At 63.7% G+C, this 8646-nt stretch overlaps 1 protein-coding gene across 1 annotated transcript in view; it reads left to right on the forward strand.

The window, feature by feature from the left end:
* The window catches only part of PRDM2 (PR/SET domain 2), a 124849-nt gene extending 121470 nt beyond the window's left edge, over positions 1–3379 (forward strand). Inside the window, 1 exon segment of the mRNA XM_062190465.1 lies at positions 1660–3379. The gene's annotated coding sequence lies outside the window, so the exon portion shown is untranslated.
* Positions 3380–8646: the final 5267 nt, after the last annotated feature.

The raw sequence follows: 8646 nt of genomic DNA on the forward strand, positions 1-8646 counted from the left end.
TGCCCGGGAGGCGTGGCCAGGTGGCCCCCGGCTCGGGGCGCCCGCTTCACGCAAGGCAGGGGTCAGTCCCCTGGCCAGGGTCATCTGGAATGAGAATTCGATTGTTCAAGGCACGGGTGGGCGGGACAGGCAGCAGGGCCCCTGCCCCTCACACTCCGCCTCCTGCGCCCGGGCCGGTGGGAGAGGCGCCCTCCCCAGAGCCTCGGGAACGCGGGTGGCCGCCGAGCGGACCTCTGAGGGCACGGGCACCGGGGCCCAGCCGGGCGCTGGCCCAGACACGCGGGCCGCGTCCGCTGGTGATGACGGAGGGACGCACGTGACGCACATGGTGCGACGCGACGCACGCAGTCTGGGCGGTGGGGACGGCCTGACGTACCTGGGATGGGGACCGGACGCACATGGCCGTGTGACGTCGCGATACGCACGCCCTCGGGGAGGGGAAGGCGTCGCGACGCACATGACGTCATGACGCACGCGGCGTCGGCATAGCCCCGGGGTCCCGGGCTGGGAGGCCGTGCACGTCCCCTTGCGGCACTGGGGCCCCGCGGGACGGCAGCTGGCGCCTCGGGCTCTGGCCGGGCCGTGTCCACGTCGTCCTCTCTGTGTCGGCGCCGGGCAGCCGCTCCACCCCGGCCTAGACCGGCCTCTCCCGGCCGCGTGGCGGGGTGTGCGGGTGGGAGTGACGCCGGTGCCCTGCGCGGTCCCGGAGTCGGAGGCCCTCGGGTCTCGGCCCGCCCGCCTGTAGGCTGGGCTGATGGCGGTACTCCCTCGGGGCTGTGGCTCTGAGTTAGCACGTGAGTCGGCCGTGGGAACGGCCGTGGGAATGGCTGCTGCTCGCGGGTGGGGGCCCGGTCCAGGTCCGGGCCCCTAGTCCACCCAGAGCGACAGGTGCCACTCCGCGCTCACCGCGCGCGCGGCCTGACACCCCGCGTGGAGCAGGTGGGCCGCAGAGCTGTCCCCGGGGAGCCCAGGAGCTCTGCCCCTGCCGGTGTAGACGCCGCTCCTCCCGAGCCTGTGGGTGCGGTGTGAGCGGGGGGACGGCAGAGCAGGCCCAGGCTGCACGGCCGGGCGTCTCAGGCCCCGCAGGGCTGCTGGGCGATGTGCAGGGCAGAGCTGCCCACCGGGAGACACGGCCAGAGTGACTCCGTGGGGTGCGTGTGTGCATACGCGCACCGGCCGTGTCGTCAAGACGCGTCCAGGAAGGTCCCAGCGGCCTTCCGCAGAATGGCCCCGGTCGGGACGGCTAACCGTGGCGTGTCCCCGCCGTGGAATGCGCATGATTGCAAGGACCGGGGCGGTGTGCTCAGGCCGGCGACTCTGGCAAACACGCCGAGCGAAAGCAGCCAGACACGAAAGGGTTACTTACGTACTGATCGCTTTGGTTTAAGTTAAAGAGGCAAACCAGCGTGAGGTGGTGTGAGGTGGTCAAGGTCAGGGTCGCGGTCACTCCCGGAGTGGAGAGGGTTGGAGGTTATCCTCAGAGGGACCAGGGTGGGCGGCGGGCAGTGCTCTCGCGGCCACGCAGCTGTGTTCACGGGAGCGCTCTGCTGTAGGTCCGGCACACTCTGTTAAACCAAGCTGTCCGTGCGTGGGCAGCCCAGGGCGGGCGCTGACTGCGTGGCCACCATTGTCACTGTTGCTTTCTCTCTCTCTCCCCAGCACCGGAAGTGACTTGGAATCAGTGAAGCCAAAGGGACCGGCAGGCTGCCCTGCAGGGAGTACCGACCTACCCCAGCTGTGCGTGTGCGTGTGCTGTGGTCTCTGTGCTGACCGCTCAGCTGTGCGTGCGTGCGTGGGTGCATGGGTGCGTGGTCTTCGAAGGGTCCTGAGCCCGGGGAGGCAGGGAGGTGACCAGCCTCTAGGGAGACCCCGGGACTGTGGCTGCAGCTCTGCCTCCCGTCAGGGCGGGGCCTCTCCTACTATGCAATTTTTCAAGAGCTCCTTGACCTTGTTTTTTGCTTCTCAAGTTATGTTTCGCCACTGCAGGGACTCCGGTCCGGCCCTGGGGGTCAGCTCCGGTCCCGTCCCAGGAAGACCTCCCGACCTTTCCAAGGAGGCCAATCCCCAGGGCCCCCTCCCTCTCCCTGCAGCACCCACGGGAGGCAGCACGCCACTTAGGCCGAGTGCACACCCTTGGTCTGAGCCCTTGGAAAACCCCGTCTGCTGCCCAAGCAACCCGAGCTGCTGGCTCTTGGGTCATTTCCAGATTTGAAGTTCCAGTCGGTTCCTCGCTCTTGAATCTTTGCAGAGAACCCCTAAACGAGCAGGTGCATCCGCGAACAAAATCTCATTGCCGTTCACCTTGGCGGGGGGAGGGCATCTCCTGGGCCATCGCTTGCCCATCTGGGTTGGACACCTGTGAGTGAGCTTTGGAAAGCAACCGCAAAGGGAAGCAGCTAGAACATCAGGGAAATGAGAAACTTGGGAGGACTCAAAGCACAGGGGGAGGAAGATGGTGGCCACGTGTGGCCTGCCTGGGAGGGACAGGCGGGGCCCTGCGTGTCTGGGAGACACAGGTGCGCTGAGTTCGGATCCAGTGCAGTGAGGTCCGTGGGTTTTGTGCCTTTGGGGCAGACCCCAGCGAGGATGTCCGAGACCACTTTGGGGCTGTCTTCTCAGTGCCGTCCTCGGTGACTTACGAAGCCCGGCGTGGGAGGAGGGGACTCGGGGCGGGCGGGGCAGGAGTTCCTGAGTGTGGAAGGGATGCTTTTCTTTCAGGGCTACTACGGTTGATCCCACAACTCTGTAAATATGTACGTAGACAACTTTTCAAAGCACGTATTTATGTCCCCCACTGTAAATGCCCCCTTTATAAAGTTTTATAACTTGTGTTATTTAATGAATCGGTCGACTGGCTGCAGAGTGGGGTCTGTCATGGTCCAGGACAAGGGACTTGTGGGATCCCCACGTGGGCAGAGAGGTGCACGCGTCTTTGGCCGGCGTCGCCGTCTTCCTGGGCCCTGCTCCGCTCAGAACCGCTGTTGGTTTTTCTGTCACAAACTGGAATTGCTGGGCCCACTGTTCCCGTCCACCTCGCAGGCATGGAAGGTGCTGGCCGCTCCTTCCCCTCACCATCCGATTCCATGCCGGACACGTCCACCCTCTGTGTCCTGGAAGGCGTCTCCCCTTTCAGCACTAAGGAAAGCTCCCGGACCCAAAGCCTTCCGGGGTCACCTTTGTTTGGCCAGAGGTGAACCCAGGAAGATGGCGCTGGGGGCACTGTGTCCTGCGTGTGCAGGCGTGGTGGCCGCCCTCGCCCCCGGCCCAGGAGCTCCGTGTGGCTGGTGACAGTGGGGTGGGGTGAGGGGATTGCGGGAGAAGACGGTGCTCGCTGTGTCTGCCATATGAAGAGATGAACAATAAAAGCGTGGAGAGAGACTGCAAGGAACATGCGTGGGGGTGATCATTTGGGGGTTCCCGCTCAGTCTTTCGTGTTGGGGGATTTCTGGGCTGGGGGACGGGGGCTGGGCTGGGGCCTCCCTCCCAGCCATGGTAGAAGCCCGAGGTTCCCAGGACACTCAGCGTGGGGACTCCCACCTGGTGGGCAGGTGCCCTGTGGTTACAGATAGATCCTTTACACAGCTTTGCTGGGGTCTAATTCTTACCCCACACAATTCACCTACTTAAGGGTTGAAGATGATGTGTCTTAACAATATTTATTTATCTGAAAGGGTGACTGAGAGAAAGGCAGAGAGTGATCTTCCATCCTCCGGATCACTCCCCAAATGGCTGCAACAAATGGGCCAGGCTGAAGTCAGGAGCCAGGAGCTGCACCCTGGTCTCCCACGGGGGCGCAGGGGCCCGAGCTGTTGGGCCGTCACCTGCTGCCTTCCCAGATACATTAGCAGGGAGCAGGATCAGAAGCGGGGACTGGAACCAGTGTGTGATGGGGACGCCAGCGTAGCCCCCTGAGCCGCGCTGCCGCCCCTGTAGACGGGTGCTTTCCAGTGTGGGCGTGGAGGAGGGGTGCCTGCATCCACTTCGTCCATGCTGGTTGGCCCCTCGCCTGGGCGCTGCAGAGACATCGCACACAGGCTTTGCTTGGGGCCTCAGTGGGGAGAGGGGTGAGATGGAGAGCAGACGGAGGAGAAATTAGACAATTTCAGGAAAGGAGAAGTCCTGTGTGCACTGACAGCACAGAGGTGGGCCAACAGGGAGGCTTCCTGGAGGAGGGGACACACAAGACTCCCGTATACCGGGAGTGGCTGCCTACTGTCCACACTGGGCCTTAGAGATGCTTCCAGACGTGGCCTCACTGTGCAAGTAGCCTGGAATTACGGCAGCCACTCAGACACCGCTTTCCGGCTCCCCGGGTGCTCTCACGCCCGTGGCTGTGACCTGTTCTTTCAGCGAGCTTCGCCATGGGCAGGACAGGTCCGGCGTCTCACGTGCCCCATGTGTAGGGGGAGCCAGCCAGCTCACCGGGCCATGTCTTCCCAGCATGCCCCGGGGCCCAGCCAGCTTCCACTCCAGCCCCAGGGCCCCATTCACTGCGCCCCGCCCCCACGTTCACGCCCACGTTTCAGCAGCCCACAGGTGTCTCCACAGCCGCTCCACATAGAGACTCAGGCCCAGAGATGTTGAGCAGCCTGGCCGGCGGCACACAGCTGCTGCATGTGGGTGAGGCATTGGACGCAGGCCTTGCAGGGCTCAGCGGCCTGAGTGTGTCCCCCTCACTCATCTCTGCCCCTCTCAGGTGGACACACAGGCCAGGCCCCCAGCCCCTGGGCTGCAGAGGTCGGCTCCAGGGCTTTGGTCTGCCCCAGATCCGGGGCCATGTCGGAAGCACAGGCTGAGGGAGGGGGCAGCAGCCCCAGGAGGAACTCCAGCCCTCGCCCTGTGGCTCGGACTTCGGGCTGGCCATTGGCCTTGGTTCCTTCTTTGTAGGGGGATGATCACACCCAGGTTCCTACACCTTAGCAACCACGAGTCAACACCTGGCTCTGGGGCCACCTGTTCTTACTGTGGAGCAAGCCCCAGACCCCACCCCTGCACCTGCTGAATTTAAAGGTGTGATTGGAGGGTGGTGTGGGAGAGGAACAGAAGTCCTGGACCCCTGCAGGCTACCTGTGTGGCCAGCAAGCTCCGTGTGAGCCACCAGGTCTAGTGCCTGCTGGGGCTGAGGGTCGTAGCCACTGCACCGAAGGCAATAAGCTCTCCTGGCCCCAGCCTGCCCCTGGGTCAGAGTTCCCGCCTGGAGCTCGGAGCTGGCATCCATCGGAGTCCTTTGAGCAACTGCTGGGCTTGGTACCGGGTCACTGCTAGGAGAGGGGAGATGGGTTCTGAAAATGCACCTGCCGACCTGGCAGCCTGGGTCTGAGGAGAGGAGAGGGGTGCTGGGGGCGGGGCTCCGCGGCAGGAGCACCAAGAATGAATTCCTGGGACAAGGTCGGCAGAACTGAGTGGGGAGCCTAGGAACTGGTGGGGTCTGGGGTTTAGCAAAGTGCAGAGAGACTGGGTCTACAGTGGCGACACGAGGACATCAGAGGAGCTGATGCACAGGGCGTCCTTAACACAGCTCGGCCTGGCACCTTGCTTGGGTGCCGGCCGGAGCGAGAGCCGCGCTCACCTGAGGTTGCAATGCTGCTTCTTGCCAGCAGGTGGGGCCCTCCCCCGAGTCCAGGCTCCAGGAAGTCAGGCCTTGGACCGGCAAGGGGCTGGGCTGAAGTCAGAAACAGCCTGGGGACCACATCGGTGCGCTCAGCAGGGGGCCGCATCCCCCACCTCTGGGCTCTGCAGAGGCAGGCCCGGGACCCCCGCAGGGGTGCAGCTGGGGGTGGCCAGAAGCCCCCTGGCCCTGGGGAGACAGAACTGAGGAGCCCTGAGAAGGGCTGGCAGGGAGCAGGAGGGCGGCAGGCAGCACCCAGGCCGGCGTGGAGCGGGGCCTGCAGCCTGACCCAGGGGTGGAGCACAGAGTGGATTTCTCTCTCCACCTCCTCCAGCAGCCAGACACCAAGGGCAGGTGGGAGGCCACACCCGCCCCTGGGACTGGCCCAGCAGTGGGCTTCGACGCAGGGCCTGGGACACGGGCTGGGCCCAGGAAGAGGCAGCACGGACATGGATCTGAGACTGGGGCCTCCCCAGCTTTGGGCCCTAAACGCCTTCCTCGGCTCCCTGAGTCCCGGCAGGACTCTGGACCTGACAATGTCATTTGAAAGCCCTCCCAAGCCCCGCCCTGTGCACCTGGAGCAGACCCCCCGCCCCCAGTTTGGAAGACCTTCTGGCTCTCGCCACCACCCCCACCTCTCCTCTCTGCTCCAAGCACAGCAGCTGTCTTTCTATTCCTGTATTACAGTAGCTCCCTGCTGCCACAGGGCCTTTGCACAAACTACCTCCTCCACTCGCAATGACGTCCTCCCCAGTGGTCACATGGTACGTGGCTTCAGTGTTGTCTCCTTAGCGTCCTTCCCTGACCACTCAGTGGAAAGTAGCTCCTGTCGTGCCGTTACGCGGGCCCGTCTCATCTCAGCAGGTACCACTCCGTGAGATTCTCTGGCCTCTCAGCTTCTCTCGAACGTCAGCCCGTGGAGGCAGAGGGCCCACATCCATCCGGCTCAAGGCTCCATCCAGCACCGGCGACCGCACCCGCACGCAGAAGGCTCTCAGGATCCACTCCAGGATGCACCGAGGGGCTCCTGGGGTGGGGGGGTCGTCTGGCCTCGCGGGAGCCCTGGTGGGGTGGAAGAGGTGGGTTTGCAGGGGGGTGCAGGCCGAGCAGAACGTCCTGCCCCATTCTCAGCCGCTTTTATGTTGGGGGTGGGGGGGGAGAGCTGCTCTGTGATCGTCTCTGGGGCCTGGGAGAAAGGAGGGGATTTTTATTGCTGTGTCAGAGGGAGGACAGCCAGGAAGAGGCAGGACGTCTAGTTCCGCAAGAATTGCAGGGTGAAATTTTTTTAAAGATTTATTTATATATTTGATAGGCATAGTGATGGGGTTGGCGGGGGGAGAGAGAGAGATCTTCCATTCACTGGTTCACTCCCCGAATGGCTGGGCCAGGCTGAAACTGGGGGCCTGGAACTCCATCCGGGTCTCCCACATGGGTGCAGGGGCCCAAGCACTGGGCCATCTCCCGCTGCCTTCCCAGGTGTACTAGCAGGGAGCTGGATTGGAAGTGGAGCAGCCGGGACTCGACTTGATGCCCACACGGTCTGCCTGAATCGCAGAGAAATCATTTTGAAGTATTCAGTATGCTCCTGGGGCCAGCCTTGTGGCACAGAAGGTTAAGCCTCCACCTGAGGGACCTGGAAGCAGCTCCTGGCTTCTGGCTTTGGCCTGGCCCAGCCTCTGCCACTGTGGCCATCCTGGGAGTGACCCAGTGGGTGGAAGACCTCTCTCTCTCTCTCTCTCTCTCTCTCTCTAGCTCTGCCTTTCAATTAAATAAAAAATATTTTTAAAAAATTATGCTTCAAATACTGCCCTGGGCACGCTTACCCTGACCTGAATTTCCAGTTGTTGTTTGCGAGACCCGGTAGCTCTGCGGGAGGGCTGGGAGGGAGGGCCCGCCCCCCCCGCCCCCCCCGCCCCCCCCCGCCCCCCACCTCCCTCCCTGCCCTCACCAAGTCCCCTCCCTGAGCCGGGGCACCTTGCTGGGCCCCGTGGCACTTGGCGCTCGGCAGCCGGCAGCTGCTCCCCGGCCCTGCATTCGAAGGTCAGCTGGCTCACGTGGTCCTGAGGACTCTGCGGAGAGCTCACGCGGCTCTCAGTGCCGCCTCCGTCTTCGGACTGTGGCCGTGACCTCTGCTTCACGCATGAGGACAAAACTTTGTTTGCTATCATTTTTTGTTTGTTTGTTTAATAAGCAGCCTGCCCTGCCTGCTGGGGATGAGAAAGATTGCACGGGCCGGGCCGGGCCTCGGCTGCTGGGATGTTGTGCAGTAGCCTGTCTTGGGGGCCAGGAAGGGCGTTCCTGGGCCACGTGCCGTGGGTGCTCTCACACCAGCCGTCGCCCAGGGCCTCTGGGCCTGTCCCGTGGTGTGGCCTCCATCTGCTGTGCCTCAGTCGGGTGTCCTTAGGTGCCGGCGGCAGGGCTAAGGCACAGAGCAGAGCGAGAGCAGGGGTGAGGCGCACGCGACACCATGGTGGGACCCGGGGAGAGGTGGCCTGCACCGTGGGCCAGCTCCACCCCCGTGCGTGACGCCTTAGGCCCGGGTGTGCCCGGCTCCCGGTGGGCACAGAGCCTGTGTGTGCTGCCTCAGCCCCGAGGCCCGTGTGAGCCCTTAAACACCACAAAAGTCAGGTGGAAGATGGCCCCGTCCGCCTCTCCACGCAGCAGCCCCCCAGCTCTTCCCTGATGCCGCCCCAGCCCCCCGTCCACCGTCAGGGGCAGCTGCAGAGCTCCTGCTGCGAGGCAATGGGCAGCAGGGCCCTCCTGGCGCAGGTGGGCTCCAGGCGCCAGCCAGCTGCCTTGGGCTCTGCTCCCAGCCAGGTCCTGCCATCCTTGGACGTGGCTTCTTCACTGGTGGCCTGCTGAGACACTGCTTGGGAGAAGACTCGAGTTAGATCTTTCCTGCAAACCAGATGGGGTGCTGGGCTGGTGCCAGCCCCTCGGGGCTCCTTCTCCTCTTCCTGGCACCAGCCCTGTTCCCTGGAACGTCTCTCTGGAACATCTCCCTCCCTAGGTCCCCAGTGGATGGTGTCAATCCACGT

The sequence above is a fragment of the Lepus europaeus genome, chromosome 5 (assembly GCF_033115175.1).
Source record: "Lepus europaeus isolate LE1 chromosome 5, mLepTim1.pri, whole genome shotgun sequence".
In the NCBI taxonomy this organism is placed as follows: Eukaryota; Metazoa; Chordata; class Mammalia; order Lagomorpha; family Leporidae; genus Lepus; species Lepus europaeus.